Raw genomic sequence first — 16,583 nt, 5'->3', positions numbered from 1 at the left:
CCAGCTATGTTCCCTGAACAATTCATGTACTTTCACAATACTGTAAGCTTTTACATGCACTATTCTCTGTCCAAAATAACTTTTCCCCCAAGAGAATTCCAATACATACTTAAGACCTAGGTAAATGTTATCATCTTGACAAAACATTCTCTGAACGTCCCAAAAGTAACAATTTCCTCCTCTGTTCTGCTCTTATAGTAATTTGCAAATACTTTTAGTGTACTTTGAATCCTATCTGAATTATGATTAATTGCATATTCATTAGCAAAATTAAAAACATGAGGTGAAGCCACAGAGTTAGGTGTTGTTTTTTTTTTTTTTTTTTTCTCTCATAGAAATGAAAAACTTCACATGGAAGGGCAAGAAATAAAAATTTTCTTTGAGGGCCAGCACTGTGGAATAGCAGGTAGAGCCACCTCCTGCAGTGCTGGCATCCCATATGAGCGCTGATTTGAATCCTGACTGCTCCACTTCTGATCTAGCTCTCTGCTGTGGCCTCAGAAAGCAGTGGAAGATGACCTATGTCCTTGGGCCCCAGTGCCTGCATGGGAGACCAGGAAGAAGCTCCTGGCTCCTGGCTTTGGATCAGTGTAGCTCCAGCCATTGCGGCCATCTGGGGAGCGAACCTGCAGCTGGAAGACCTCTCTGTCTCTCTCTCTGCCTCTGCCTTTCTGTAACTCTGCCTTTCAAATAAATAAATAAATCTTAAAAAAAAAAAAAAAAAGTTTGCTTGGACAGGGGCTGGCACTGTAACACAATGAGCCAGGTTGCCACTTATGACATTAGCATCTCATATCAGAGTGACAGTATGAATCTTAACTACTCCACTGCTGATCCAGCTTCCTGCTAATGCACCTGGGAAAGCACTGCAAAATGACTCAAATGTTTGGGCTCCTGCCACTCCTGTGGGAGACCCGGATAGAGTTCCAGGCTCCTGGGTTAGGTTTGGAACAGGCCTAGTTATTGCAATCATTTGGAGAATGAACCGGCAGATAGAATATCTCCATCTCTCCCTCTCTTTGTCACTCGGTCTCTCAAATAAATAAGTAATCATTAAAAAAAAAAAAAAAAAAAAAAAAAGATGTGCTTGGTCAGATGACACAAAGGGCATTCCAAATATAAGGTGCAAGTCTAGCAAAGAATTTTACATTTATACAAGTAGAAGAATAGGAAATAAAAAGGTCTGGGGCCCTCCTCAAAGCACAGAGTGGGGTCGTGGGGTCTTTAAGCTTAATCTACATGGCAACAAAAAAACTATCACTAAATTTTTTTTAGTTTTTATTTTGCTATAAAGGCAGAGAGAAACACACACACACAGAGAAACAAACAGAGTTCTTACATCTGCTGGTTTACTCCCCCAATGCCTGCAAGGGCCATTGCTTGATCAGCAGCAAGGAAATTCAATTCACTTCTATCTAGATGACAAGGACCGAACTACATGAGCTGTCCAACTGCTGTGTTCCAGGACGCACATTAGCAGGAAGCTAGAATCTGGAGGGCGGCTAGGATTCAAACTCAGGCATTCCAGTATGAGCATCTTAACTACTGCCCAGACATGTCCCTGAATTGGATTCTTTAACACCTTTAGGTAACATGCTCTACAGAATTTTTATCAGCTTCCATAACAGAGTGGGCAGTGTTGCTGGGATATAAACCTCTTTGTTAGACCCTTTGGTAGACACAAAACACACACACACACACACACACACATACACACAAACAATACTTTTGAAGGTGGTCATCAATAGTTTTATAAATGTCAGGACGTCTTCGTAATCCTTAAGAAGTGAGCTTTAACTAAAGATGCAAATTGTAAATTATTCCTTATCTAAATATATTCAACTAGCTACTACAGTGATAGAATGGTGTGGTTGAGACTTCTGTACTTCCATGTAGCCTAATGCTAAAGTTTAATATTGTGATACAAGTAATGTAAACATAAGGTATTAAATATGTGTAGTTTAAAAATAGCAAAATTTAAAAAGGTACAATAAGAACCAATGCCAAAAGCAATGTTAAGTACAGTAGTTCTTTTTTATTTATTTATTTGAAAGTCAGAGATACAGAGAGAGAGAGAAAGAGAGAAAGATTGATTTTCCATTCATTAGTTCACTCCCCACACAGCCCCAAAGGCCAAGGTTGGGTCAAGTCAGAACCAGGAACCAGGCACTTCATTCAGATCTCCCACGTGGGTGGCAGGAGCCCAAGCACTTGAACCATCTTCTGCTGCTTTTCCCAGGCCGTTAGCAGGGAGCTGGATGGGAAGTGGAGCAGCCAGAACATAAACCAGCACCCATATGAGATGCCAGCATTACAGGTGGTAGCTTTACCTGCTATGAAACAATTCCAGTCCCAGTACAGCAGTTCTTAACTGGGTTGTGCCATACATTCCAATTATTAATTTCAAGAAGTTCATGGTGCTCCATCCTTACACAAGTCCCTAACCAGGGAATCTATTTTAGCCCAGGGAACCATGAGGTTAATGTGGCTTATGAAATTTTTCTTTTTTTTAATGGGAATTTTTAAAAAAGATTTATTATTTTGAAAGCCAGAGTTACAGAAAGAGAGAAGGAAAGACAGAGAGAGATCGTTGATTCACTGGGTCACTCCCTAAATGGCCGCAACAGCCAGGGCTGGGCCAGGCCAAAGCTAAGAGCTTCATCTGGGTCTCCCACGTAGGTGGCAGGGGTCCAAGCACTCGGGCCATCTTCCGCTGCTTTCCAAACACATTAACAGGGAGCTGGATGGGAAGTGGAGCAACCAGGACTCGAACTGGTGCCCACAAGGGATGCCAGCACTGCAGGCGGTGGCTTATGCTATTCATTTAATAAAAATACATTTTAGGAAGTGCTCCCATCTTAGTTATAATAAGTTCCATGATGTTTTCAATAACTCCAATGTAAATGGAAGAGAAGAAATATTTCTTAGGCTAATATTAAAATAAAAGTAAGAGTACTGCTTTTAAAAGGGAACCCAAGGAATGATTCCACTTTAGAGAAAAACAGAAAACACATACACATGTCTATTTATAGCTAATGTCACAGCCTACCATTGGCTATAAAACTATCAGGAGATGTGGGGTAGATAAGCAAAGTATCAATGTCATCAAATAGACACATCTCAGGTGGTAATTTGGAGTAAGGAGAGGTGGTAGGGCTACCTATAGTTTACCAACTCCAGCACAGTACTTGCTTAGATGTTATTTTTACTTTGTAGAATTATTAACACATCCCAAGCACCAAAATGCGGTATATGAATCTTGACTATAGAAACAAATTGCCAGCTGTCTCATAAAGGACAATCTCATTTAGTAGATGGCAAATGCTAGCATAGAACAAAAGTAAATAAAGATGGCTACATATGCTCTAGTTTTCAAACTGGAAAGAGACAGTGATGAGAGAATCAGAGGAGGGAAAGGATTAAACATGAAGAAGAACAGCTGTCACCAATAGCAGACTATGACTATTCAACCAGTCTAATAATGCAGTACAGCAAGAATGCCAATTAAAATCGCTGGTGTGAAGATTTAGATCCAGAGATCTTAAGGCTAAAGACACCATGGGAGTCCAAGTAAGTCACCCCCTGCTATCACGTACAGCCAAACTAAACTCAGATGGAGGATGTGAGAAGTGCTTTGTAAACTGCAATGGTCTATAGAAAAGTATGATACCACTGCTATTCCTAATACATGTCTGTCTATTCTTCTGTTAGCTGTTTATTTATAAAAATTCCAACTCCTTCTGCATTTTTCATTTTTAACAGAACTACAGTTGTTATTACTATTATTTTACTTTTCATTTCCTTGAGAACCTCCAAACAGCACACATCATCCAAATCGAATGCCTTGTAGGTGTTATTTTTTATTTATGAATTTTAATTTATGAATGGAATATGTAATTTAAACGAAAATGAAACACAAATGAAGCCCATCTTTTTTCATGTCTTACAAATACGTTTCTAGAATGTCACTCATACCTATTAAAATTTTCACATGTCCTGGGAGTCCCCATATCTTCACAGAACCAAACACTCTAAATTAAAGGTTAGGGCAGGAAGGGGAAAGGGAATGACTGGCCTTTTCTGACAAAGAAGGTGGGCTTACTGATGCGCTTTCAGTGGGTGAAATAAAAGCAAAAGGTTTTAGAAGTGTCAAGGCGAGACCTTGAAGAGAAGCTTAAAAGTCTGACTTCACCACCCATGTTAAAAGGACTACTTCCTCCAACTGAACACTAAAACGAACCACCACTAGCTGCTACAGAGCCATCTAACAAAGGAAGAATTTCTACAAGTGACCTCTGGTTACCCTTCAACATTGCAGCCCTTCCACACTGGCAGAGTAAACGTAGCCAAAAAGAACCTAACTTTTATGTTTTATGATTGTATTTCAATTTTTCACATAATTTTTAGTAGACCTACTTATGTGGATATAATTTAATTCAAAAGTATTTGGGAAACACATTTGGTCCAATTGTGCCAGAAAAAAGGAAAGAAAAAGTAATTTTCCAGTGTTACAGATGCTTCCAGAATTCTGTCTGAAGATGGATTAATCTACAGTTACTCAGCTGCAGAATATTACTTCTATTCCACAGACTTTGTATATGAACTATTAAATCCATTAGATCGATAGCAATTCTTCCTACCTACTCTTAAAGGGCTGATTTAATGAGAACATCATTTTCTTATTCAAGGCTTTCTTTTTATAAGGAAACACAGTCCTCTATGAAAACAGTCAACATTTCCTCTTACATCATGACAAGTTCATATAAACAGAGCCTGCGGCAGGGCAATGAGGCAAAATGCTGGGTGGTAAATAAGTCAATTTGTTTAAAAGACACCATTATGGAATTTGAGTTTAAAACTGGACTTGACTCTCAAACGCCAAGATATGAGGAAATTAACATTAACCATCTTCTTTCTCAACAACTTAAAATCACACAGGAACTAGTGGCATCATGGTAGAGTAAAAAGTGTTATTTCTCACTATTAAGCATACAATTGTTAACCATTAAGTAATTTATTTCAATATTCTCTTTCCACACTCCCTACTCCCCAACTAAAAGATAACAATGGGAAGAGATTACCCTGCACCTTTTTTTTTCCCCCTCTCTGGGCCTGCATATTAAGAGCAAGGAGGAGATATTAAGTCTATTATTCTTAGTTTAGACAACATAAGCAATGGGAAGCTCCAAGATAGAGTCATCCACAGCTAAGTTTCTCTTTCTCCTCTGAGCTCTTACACATGAAAAGCAAAGAATCATAAAGAACTACTTGATGCACAAAAAATAAAAAATAGAGACAGAGGGTGGATCAATGTGCATTGTCTCACAAACATAGTTTCAAAGATAATTGGTAATGTTCTCTTTTTCCAAAGAAGTGAGGGTTAAATATAGTCACTCTGTACAGAGACTGATGATCTTCAGGATGTGTAAATTATACATTACAGTTACATAACAGGCTAAATCACAGTCATCAACAAAAGAAAATTTGGCACAATTCTTGAATTTTTATGATTCTAGCTCATAAGTACAGCTTCCAAAAGGAGAAAATATCTCACCTTAAATAAGCCCTACAAATAGCCTCATACCTAAGGGCAGAAAACAAGCACCAAAGGTAAACAAAAGAGAAAGGCGATCATCTTCACTGGTCCAGGAAAATGGGGGGAGGGAGCCTTTATCTTCAAGATTATATTAAATAAATAACACTCAGCCATTCCTTGAATTTAAAAAAATATAAGGAGAAGAAGGGTTCAATTAATCATAAAGAACTATGTTTGGAACTGTGACTTTATGTCCCTAGGTTAAGTCCAGGCATTAAAGTCAGATGAAAAACCACAAATCCTTTCACAACACTTTGAAAAATCTTGAGAGACTGGTAAATTCCCATGCCTCCAATGCAGCTCAGAGGGCCACCAGCCCTACACTGTGGCATGCTAGTGAGGCAGTGTGGACAACTCAGAGTAAGTCAAAAGCAGCCTGCTGGTGACGTGCTGGCAACGTCCAAATGGTCTGCCTCAATTTCTAATGATGACACAGAAGCAGGAAGCCTCCTCAGGCTTATCAGATGCACCCAATTAACATTCATCTCTGCCAAGCTCATCCTTTAATCTCCCACACGAAAACAGCTACCATTATTCTATAATATCTATTAGGCAGTCATAGCAATCTGAGTAAACTACATTAACAGAAAAAGCAAAAAGATATTTAATGGAAGACATATATGATGAATACAAAAACCAAACCAACCCACAACAGATATTCCTTCATTCATTCCACCAGATTGCGCCTCTTCTGCCACCAATTCTACACAATCTTCTCACTGCATTCTGAAAAAAGGGCAAAAATTGCTCCCTTTGAAAAGAAGTTGGCCTTATAAGGACTTTGAGAAATTCAAAGTCTGTACTCAGAGGATTTCCAAGTGTCTACAGCTCGACAGAGGCCATAAATCCCGATAAACTTGAAGGGTTAACAATCTAAGGGTGCCCAGAGCCACTCCACTCTCTCAGTCATATTTCAGAATGACTGCTAAGGAGTCGATGTTGATCTAGAGCCATCGCAACCAATATGATTTAAGAGCTGTGGAACACTGCCAACACTTCTTATAAGAGATTCCCAGACTAGAGAAAAGTAAAGCAGTCCATAAGGTGATTATCTTAAACTTTAGAATCTTGAATCACAAAAGCAGTAGCCAGCTTACTTTGTGAAACTAATCAAATACCAAAGTAATGCTATGGCAAAAAAAAAAAAAAAAAAAAAAAATCGACTTCAACCTTGGTAGGGGTGTTGAGACACCAACTCTGTGGATATTCTCAGACACCCGCAGCAAACTTTCCTCCGCCCGTGGTTTCCTCCCTCGTGTCCCCTTTATTCTTTTCGCTTAGCTGGTGCCCTACTCATGTCACTTTGGGACTTGTACAAAATACTACACCACAGGACAGGGAATCTAGCATCCTAAGTGGTCACAGGGGCCTGAATGATGTAGTAGGGGCCTAGAGAGGAGTTTGCTCCCTTGGAAGCAAACCTCCACCAACTAGGAACAGGAGACAGGAGGAAATCAGGCAGATACTTTTCCCCTTTCCTTCTCTTTTTCAAGGACTGTGCTAAGTGGTGTTTACCTTCTCAATGCAATTCTTTCAGAGAAATTCCGTTGGCAAGGATGAACATACTTTTTGAATGACCTGCTAAATCTCTTCATAGCTTGCTGTGAAGCAAAAGCTAGCTTTCTAACACAGCAACTCCATTTCTTTGCTTCATTCCTTGTTTTGCTTCCTTTTGCTTTATCCTTACAGATCTCTATCTCTCAAAGAAAGCACCAACACTTTAATCCTTGCCTCAGAATCTGTTTTCCAGAGAACCCAGGCTTATAGGAGCTAATTCCAGATGAAATTAAGAAGGGATCATTAAAATGCACATTTTAAAAATACAGTAAGAACCAAAGACTGATAAATTCTTGGAAGAAATGAAAAATACAAAAACCTAAAAGACCAGGGCCAACATAATATCTAATGTCACCAACTGAGAAAGCATTCAGGCAGTAATAATAAATAAATAAATGTAGAATTCCCCTAATAGGCCTCAACATTATTAACTTTGGAGGAACAAAAAAAACATTTTCATAAAGAATACTGCTGGGGCCGGTGCTGTGGCATAGCAAGTGGAGCCAACGCCTGCAGTGCCGGCATCCCATATGGACACCGGTTTGAGTCCCAGCTGCTCCGTTTCCAATCCAACTCTCTGCTATGGTCTAGGAAGGCAGTAGCTGATAGCCCTAGCGTTGGGCCCTTGCACCTGTGTGAGAGATCTAGAAGAAGCTCCTGGCTCCTGGCTTCAGATCAGCTCAGCTCCAGCTGCTGCAGCCATTTGAGGAATGGATCATCGAATGGAAGACCTCTCTCTCTCTCTCTCTCTCTGCCTCTGCCTCTCTCTAACTCTGCCTTTCAAATAAATAAATCTTTTTTAAAAAGAATACTGCTATGTAACAGACTCTGTCTACAGAATTTCCCTTCCTTCTTTCTTACTAGCAGAGATCTTTTGTGCATCAGTATCCTCTCTTCCCCATGTGAAAAGAGGAGGTATGCTCTTTCTAGGTGTAAATCTTGAACAGCAATCACCATGGTTCCATTATCTTCACCAGTGACAGATATGGGGGTGGTAACTTCAACCAGTTCTGGCCACTGATGTATGGAGGTCTCCAGTAGGTTTCTAGAAAAAGTTTCTTAGTTCTTTGAGCAATGAAGGGAAGAGATATTTCTGAGTCTAGGTGTTATGTGGGGACTTGTAACATCTTCTAACTATTCATGATACAGTTTGAAGGCAAAGCTCTCATAAAAATGATGGCCCAGGATCTTGACAATACTCATATCATTAAACCACTAAGTTAATTGACCCTTATGCTGGCCAATCTTTCTACTTTTACTCCCTTATTATTTAAGCCTCTTTGAGTCACGGATTTTCCTTGTGTGCAGCTGAAAGCACCTTTACTGACTACATAAAGCATCTGTCTGGTTGGAGGAGCAGTTGAACACCTACCATCACATGCATTGTACAAGGGATAAGGTTAGATTTGAAAAGAACTGGTCTTTACTGTTAAGGGCTTACAATCTATGTTTTACTTTTTTTTTTTTTTTTTTTGACAGGCAGAGTGGACAGTGAGAGAGAGAGAGACAAAGAGAAAGGTCTTCCTTTGCTGTTGGTTCACCCTCCAATGGCCGCCGCGGCCAGCGCACCGCGCTGATCCGAAGCCAGGAGCCAGGTGCTTCTCCTGGTCTCCTATGGGGTGCAGGGCCCAAGCACTTGGGCCATCCTCCACTGCACTCCCTGGCCACAGCAGAGAGCTGGCCTAGAAGAGGGGCAACCGGGACAGAATCCGGCGCACCGACCGGGATTAGAACCCGGGGTGCTGGCGCCGCAGGCGGAGGATTAGCCTAGTGAGCCGCGGCGCCGGCTTACAATCTATGTTTTTTGTTTTTTTTAAAGACACACAAAACAAATAGAGAAAAAAATGGGGCAGAGGTACACAGAAAAAAGAAATCATCAGCGTGGGACATTAGAGGCCTTCTTCTAAAGATGTAACTGATACACGTGCCTTTTGAACAGCGCTGAATTCAACTTCCAGGAAGCGCTCTCTTGCAGATGTCTATAGTGCTATCTGCCTGCACGCCATCTTCTTGCACATAAGAAATGCTGCTTGCTTTACTCTAACTATGTGAGCTCAAAGATGGGTGCCAGATCCAAAGTGGACCAGTTATAGACATTTCCTGAAATATTCTGACCTTAGGGTCATAAAAACTGAGTTTCAGAAGGGCTTGGGATACACAGGTATACAGATTTGTCAAGTGTCACTGAAAACTAACTTAATACTTGTGTAAAATTCTTCGTATGTAAATTTTACAACAAAAGTGCAAGAAAATATTGAACTTAATTTATGATATGCATGCTGAAGTTTTCAGAAGGGAGTATGCTGGTATCTGTGATCAATTTTGAAGATGTACTTTAAAAAAAAGCATTGATTGACAGGTGATACATTATAGTAACACACTTGTATTTATACATATATAAAACTATAGTAAAGTGTCACTTAAAATTTTTTTAAGATTTATATATTTATTTATTTATTTGAAGGGTAGAGTTACAGGGAAACAGAGAAAGAGACTGATCTTCCAACTGCTGGTTCACTCCCCAAATGGACACAACAGCCAGGGCTGGGCCAGGCCAAGGCCAGGAAGCAGGATCTTCATCTGGGTCTCTCACATGGGTGGCAGGGGTCCAAGCACTTGGGCCATCTTTCACTGATTTCCCAGGTACATTAGCTGGATAGAAAGTGCAGCAGCCTGGACAAACCCACACCCCAAGGGATGCTGGTGCTACAGGCGGTGGCTTAAATCACTACACCATGGTGCTGGCCCCTAACATTCTTCCAACTTTGCTTTTTTGTTTGAAAATTTTCATAATAAAATTAGGGGGTGGGGAAGCAAGCTGTAGTCCCACTGTGCTGTTCATGCTGTCAGCAGTGCTCAGAAGCTATCTCTGGTCACATTTCTGAGGGTATAGAGAGAACTTGTTTCAACAAAGGAACATGCAGAAAGAACCAGGAACAATGAGTGGAGAGGTGCTGAGGTATCCGCCTTTTCTCTAGCTCCAATTACCCCAGAGGCCCAGCCACATCCTTGCTGTTTCAGCAGCTGCACAAGCTGAAAAATTTCTGGTTTTCTCTTAGCTAGTTCAAGGTGGGCTCTTACTGCTTACAACCAGAGTCCTGACTAATATATAGCCTGAGGCAACAATAAAAACTGTAGACAAAGAAAGATGACCACTATAGCAGTTTATAAGAGCAAAACACAGATATGACCTGGCTGTTCAATAAGAGAGAAATGATGAAAATGTTATGGTATATTTGATGACATTAAATACTACTCTGGTTAAAATTTTAAATAGAAATACCACAAAACTATTTATCTAAGTATATATACACACATGTTATTATCCAATTTTGCAGAAAGAAACAAATAATTTAAAAATGACATAAAATGCATAAAATTGTCAATATTAGTTATCTTTGGGTTTAGAATAATTGTGTTCAAATTTATACTTTATTTCCTGATTTCACTTCAACAAACAAGGATATTTCAATATGTTTGTGTAAAATGGAATGGTAAAGTTGATTTTGGTGCAAAAATTTTGAAATCTTACATAGTTTTTTGATAACACAAATTTCTATGCACTTTTTGAAAACCCCTCATACACATGAATTTCAAAATTCTTTGCAGCAAAATAAATTTACTTTTTAATTTCATCTTTCTATGAACTTTTTGAAGCCCTCTCATATTACTTTTAGAATAACAGCAAAGTTCCTTTTTTAAATCTGCTGCTATTAAAGATTTAAAAGCACGTAGCTTATGACTTCCTCCCCACCGTAAATGACCTAAATGTTTGTGAATGTCCCAAATCTCCCATTCACTTTCCAAGGCCCAAGCAAAAGCAGCCCAATGGATAAGATCGTGATCTGCGAAGTCAAGGGGCTTAGATCCCCACTCTGCTCTTTACTAAATGTCTAGTTGTGGGCAAATCATTAATCTTTTTTTTTTGGGGGGGGGGTCTTAAATTCTCCATCTACAAAGTGGAGAAACAGTACCTTATAGGGGGAACAATGAGATAATCATGGAAACACTTAGCATGGTGCCTGATACACAGCAGATAGTAAGCACCATCACTGTCCTCAACAGCCTCCCTGGTTAGCTCATTTCCTACTTTCATCATAGACTATAACTCCTCATGGGTTAATCTGCAGACCTTCACCTCTTCTCTACTGCTTTTCTATTTTCATTTACTTATTTGAAAGTGAGCAATCGATTGAGAGAATCTTCCATCTACAGTATTCACTCCCCAAATGCCTGCAACAGCTGGGGTTGGGCCAATACAAAACTTGAAGCCAGAGAAGAAACTCAAACCAAGGCTCCAAATGGGTCCCACATGCTGCCTCCCCGGGTGTGCATCAGCAGAAAGCTGGAACTGGAAACACAGCCAGGACCTGAACCTAGGCACTCTGATACGGGATGTGGGCATCCCAAGTGTACTCAACTTCTAAGTTGAATGCCATTTTTTTTCCCTAAGATTTATTTATTTTATTTGAAAAGCAGAGTTACAGAGAGAGAGAGACAGAGAGAGAGAGAGAGACAGAGACAGAGAGAGAGAGGTCTTCCATCTGCTGGTTCATTCCCCAGATGGCTAGAACGGCCACAGCTGTGCTGATCTGAAGCCAGGAGTTTCTTTTGGGTCTTCCATGTGGGTGCAGGGGTCCAAGGACCTGGGCCATCTTCTACTACTTTCCCAGGCCATAGTAGAGAGCTGGATCACAAGTGGAGCAACTGGGTGTCCAAATGGGATGCCGGCAATGCAGGCAGCGGCTTTAGCTACTATGCCACAGTGCTGGCCCCGAACACGGTTTTTACAACTAGTCTGCCTCCTTCCTTTCAGTCACAGCTGTTTGTTTATTTGTTTTTGTTTTTTAATATTTATTCATGGAGCTGCTGCTGTGGCGCAGCAGGTTTAAGTCATGGCTTGCAGTACCACCATCCCACGTGAGTGCCGGTTCGTGTCCTGGCTGCTCTACTTCTGTTCCAGTTCCCTACTAGTGACCTGAGAAGGTAGAGGAGGATGACCCAAGTCCTTGGACCCCTGTACTCATGTGGGAAACCTGGAAGAGGCTCCTGGCTTCGGCCTGGTCATTGTGGCCTTTTGGGGAGTAAACCAGTGCATGGAAGATTTCTCTCTGTCCCTTCTCTCTCAAACTCTGCTTTTCAAATAATCTCTTTTTTTTTTTAAGATTTTATTTATTTATTTATTTGAAAGGCAGAGTATAGGGAATGAGAGAGGAAAAGAGAAAGAGAGATCTTCCATCCACTGGTTCACGCTCCAAATGGCCGCAGTGGCCAGAGCTGGGCCAGGCCAAAGCCAGGAACAAGGAGCTTCATCCAGATCTCCCACATGGGTGCAGGGGCCCAAAGACTTGCACCATCTTCTATTGTTTTCCCAAGCATGTCAGCAGGAAGTTGGATTGGAAATAGAGCAGCCAGTACTCAAACTGGCACCCATATGGGATGCCAGAGCTACAAGAGGTAGCTTTACATGCCACACCACAGTGCCAGCCTCTAGTCACACCTTTATATACTATTTTTCAAATAAATACCTGCGAGGTGTCCAGTACTATCCTATCCATCCCATCTGCTCTAGTTATTATTTATTTTTTTTTTGACAGGCAGAGTGGACAGTGAGAGAGAGAGAGAGAGACAGAGAGAAAGGTCTTCCTTTGCCGTTGGTTCACCCTCCAGTGGCCGCCGCAGCCGGCACACTGCGGCTGGCACACCGCGCTGATCCGATGGCAGGAGCCAGGTACTTATCCTGGTCTCCCATGGGGTGCGGGGCCCAAGCACTTGGGCCATCCTCCACTGCACTCCCTGGCCACAGCAGAGAGCTGGCCTGGAAGAGGGGCAACCAGGACAGAATCCGGCGCCCCGACCGGGACTAGAACCTGGTGTGCCAGCGCCGCTAGGTGGAGGATTAGCCTAGTGAGCCAAGGCGCCAGCCTTGCTCTAGTTCTTTGCCAGTTCATTCTACCTCCCTCTGCCCAATCTCTAATCTCTCCACTGGCTTCTCTCTCCTAAAATGTGCACATCTACCATTTCTTTTTTCTTTCTATTTATTTATTTATTTATTTACTGACAGGCAGAGTGGACAGTGAGAGAGAGAGAAAGACAAAGAGAAAGGTCTTCCTTTTCCGTTGGTTCACCCCTCAATGGCCGCTGTGGCCGGCGCACCATGCTGATCTAAAGCCAGGATCCAGGTGCCTCTCCCAGTCTCCCATGCGGGTGCAGGGCCCAAGGACTTGGGCCATCCTCCACTGCACTCCCAGGCCACAGCAGAGAGCTGGACTGGAAGAGGAGCAATGGGGACAGAATCCGGTGCTCCGACCAGAACTAGAACCTGCTGTGCCAGCGCCGCAGGTGGAGGATTAGCCTAGTGAGCCACGGCGCCAGCCTCTACCATTTCTTTTTAAAATCAACTTGAACCAACCAGAGTAATTCTATATTTCTTCTTCCCTTCGTATCCATACTTCTCAAGTTAAAGTCCCACAGACAATTCACTTACCAAGAATATTGATGGCCTCCTTATTGCCAGATCCATTAACTATTTTGGGCCTCATTCTGTTTGTTCCTCAGCCTCTGACACCGCTGACTCTGCACTGTGTTTGCAGACACTTTTCTAATGTAAGCTGTTAATACCATCTTGGTCTTTCCCCAATACTTAATCACGCTTCCTCATACCAGATGTTCCTCAAGGAATAGGCTCAGCTCTTCCCTCTCTTTTTTGAAGATCTTGATGCTTCCCCTGGCTTCAAATATTAGGAGATGACAACAGTGTTTCTCCCTCCAGCCCTGGCTTCTCAGTTTTAGTTCTTCTTTCTGAGTTTCAGCCCTTCATTTCAAACTACCTGTCAGGCAATTCCAATTAGTCTTTGACTCTAAGAATGCCTGAAAATCTGATATTCTACCACAGACTGTTCCTCATTCTGATTTTCCTCCTGAAGTTAAAAAAAAATAATAAGAGTGGAGTACACGCTAGGCAGGAGAAAACTACTCAAAACACAGAAGCAGGCAAATGCTTTCACTTTTCTATGATGATATTCTTGCAGATTCCTCTTCCTCTGTATTTTTCCTGTGTGGCCCCTGTCCAGGTTCATGACAGCCTATCTGATCACCTTACCAGCACTTCTACCAATCCACTCCACCAGTCTAGCAAACTACCTCATATCAAAATTAGAATACTGCTTGTACCCTATCATTTACAAGGATTAAATCCCAACTCCTGACATCAGAAGTCTTGGAGAGTTAGCCCAAGTCTGCCTTTCTGCCCTGCCTTCAAATCCTCATGTTTCAGACTACTCTGTCCCAACCAAACCAGTCAACTCAGTCCACTCTACATGTCCTGTAATCTCCCTGGTGTGCCTGGATAGGTATCTCCCCTCCTCTAAGATTACTCAAATCCTATTTATCCTTCAAATAAATCTCCACTTAATCCCACCACAAGACCTTCTAACGTTTTGATCTACAGTGGTCTTTTAAAATTATTATTAATTATTATTCCATGATTACTGTGTGCTAGGCTTGGTCTCTGCGCTAATTTAAATATCACAATAATGCTATAGGGGCAGGTGTTGTGGAGCAACAGGCTAAGTCACCGCTCAGGACACCTGCATCCCTTGCCAATGTGCCAACCGGAGTCCCAGATTCTTGGATTCCAATCCAGCTGACTGCTAACGCACCTCGAAAGGCAGCAGAGGGTGGCCCAAGTTCTTGAGTTCCTGCCATACATGTGGGAGACCCTGAGGAAGATCTGGAATCCTAGTCTTGACCTGGTCCAGGTCCAGCTGTTATGGGCATTTGGGGAGTGAACCAACAGGTGAAAAATCTCTCCTTGTCTGTCTCCACCCTCCCCCTGTCCATTACTCTACCTTTCAAAGAAATAAATCTTTAAAAAAAAAAAATAGTGTAAGTTGAATACCATTGTCTGTTTTTAACAGACGGGGGAAGTGAGGCTCAGAAAAGCTAAGCAGTTAGTCAGACATGTAGCTAGTAAAAGACAGAGCCACAACTCACATCCAGATAATGTGGCTCCACAGTCTGTGCTCTTAAACCATTCCTATCTGAATCCTTTGGCTCTTGGCTATACCGTTCACTTGTCAAGAAGCTGCTTTGAGACATCTCTTCAATTATTAGGAGGTGACAAGACATATTCATACTTTTTTTTCCCCCAAGTACACAAATTTCTTAGAAAGCAGAGAGTGAACCTTCAATTACTTTCATCTTTCTGTTGTCACTATCAGAATTATTATAGATTTACTGAATTAAAAATACAAGAAAAGGGAGCCAGCATACTGTGACGCAGTAGGTTAGCCACTGCCTGCGATGCCAGCGTCCCATACAGGGTCTGGTTTGAGTAACAAGTGCTGCACTTTCGATCCAGCTCCCTGCTAATATGTCTGGGAAAGCAGCAGAAGATGGACCAAGTCTTTGGGCCCCTTCACCCATGTGGGTAATCCAGATGGAGTTCCAGGCTCCCAGCTTCAACCTGACCCACTGAGGCCATTTAAGAAGTGAACCAAAGGACAGAAGATCTCTGTCTCTCTCTCAGTCTCTGTAACTCTGCCTTTCAAAAATAAATAATTCTTTAAAAAATAGACAAGAAATTGACTGAAATAAACAGGCAATGTTTTAAAATCTGGGAAACAACTTTAAATAATTTTTAAATACAAAAGGTCTATTTATTAAAGCAAAGCTGGTTATTGGCTGAGTTTCTATTTCCAGACAACAGAATACTATCAGGAGAAACTTGTAATCAATATATATTATGAAATGCAAAGTATACTGAGAAATTTTTCTTCACCTTAGGATCCCTGCAAGTAAGAAATATCTAGGGAAATTGAGTAGTCTTGCCTGAAAGTAGAGAAATGGATTAGTATTAGACAGGGAGCACATAACAAGAATTAAATCAATATTTATTTAATAAATGAATGAGATACCTTGACTACAAAATTATCTAAGTTGTCTCCTGTAGAGCACGATTTTCATGCAGAATTGCATTTTGGTAAGTTCAGTATTAGGAGTCTTCTGAAAAATGTACACACTGACTAAATAACACAGGGTCATTTAATTTTATCATTCAGAAACTAGTTTTAGCTTTGGCATAACACACTCATTTTGGCAGTATTTTGGTAACAAATTCAGTTACTTCTTAAAGCCAACTTTGTTTCATAAACATTATAAAATAAACTCATGGAGAGTTGTGATCTCTGCTCTCAAGCTAAGCTTTTCAAGACTCATGAAGTACAATTTTATCTCAGATCAGGATAACTCATTCTCTCCCTTTCCTCTTTTCCTCCCTGCTCCCTCCGTTTGTATGAAGGGCAGAGGTAATAACGTCAGGTAAGCAGAAGCTGGCTAATGCTGGCTATCTGGTCAGTGTCAGGGTCTTCAAATACTTGGAGATGAGTCACCCTGAGTAAAGTCATTTAAACTGACGTAAGTACTAGAA

At 41.3% G+C, this 16,583-nt stretch overlaps 2 protein-coding genes across 6 annotated transcripts in view; both read right to left on the bottom strand.

Moving 5' to 3' along the window:
- The window catches only part of BTBD9 (BTB domain containing 9), a 435,326-nt gene that overhangs the window by 321,388 nt on the left and 97,355 nt on the right, over positions 1 to 16,583 (bottom strand). The window lies entirely within an intron of this gene.
- The window catches only part of LOC108177422 (cytochrome c-like), a 72,320-nt gene that overhangs the window by 36,233 nt on the left and 19,504 nt on the right, over positions 1 to 16,583 (bottom strand). Inside the window, exon 1 of the mRNA XM_051855724.2 lies at positions 1 to 16,583. This exon is cut by the window's left edge and continues 36,233 nt beyond it; it is cut by the window's right edge and continues 19,504 nt beyond it. The gene's annotated coding sequence lies outside the window, so the exon portion shown is untranslated.

The sequence above is a fragment of the Oryctolagus cuniculus genome, chromosome 5 (assembly GCF_964237555.1).
Source record: "Oryctolagus cuniculus chromosome 5, mOryCun1.1, whole genome shotgun sequence".
NCBI lineage: Eukaryota > Metazoa > Chordata > Mammalia > Lagomorpha > Leporidae > Oryctolagus > Oryctolagus cuniculus.
Note: the sequence above shows the minus strand (reverse complement) of the source record. Positions and strands in the feature narration are given on the sequence as shown.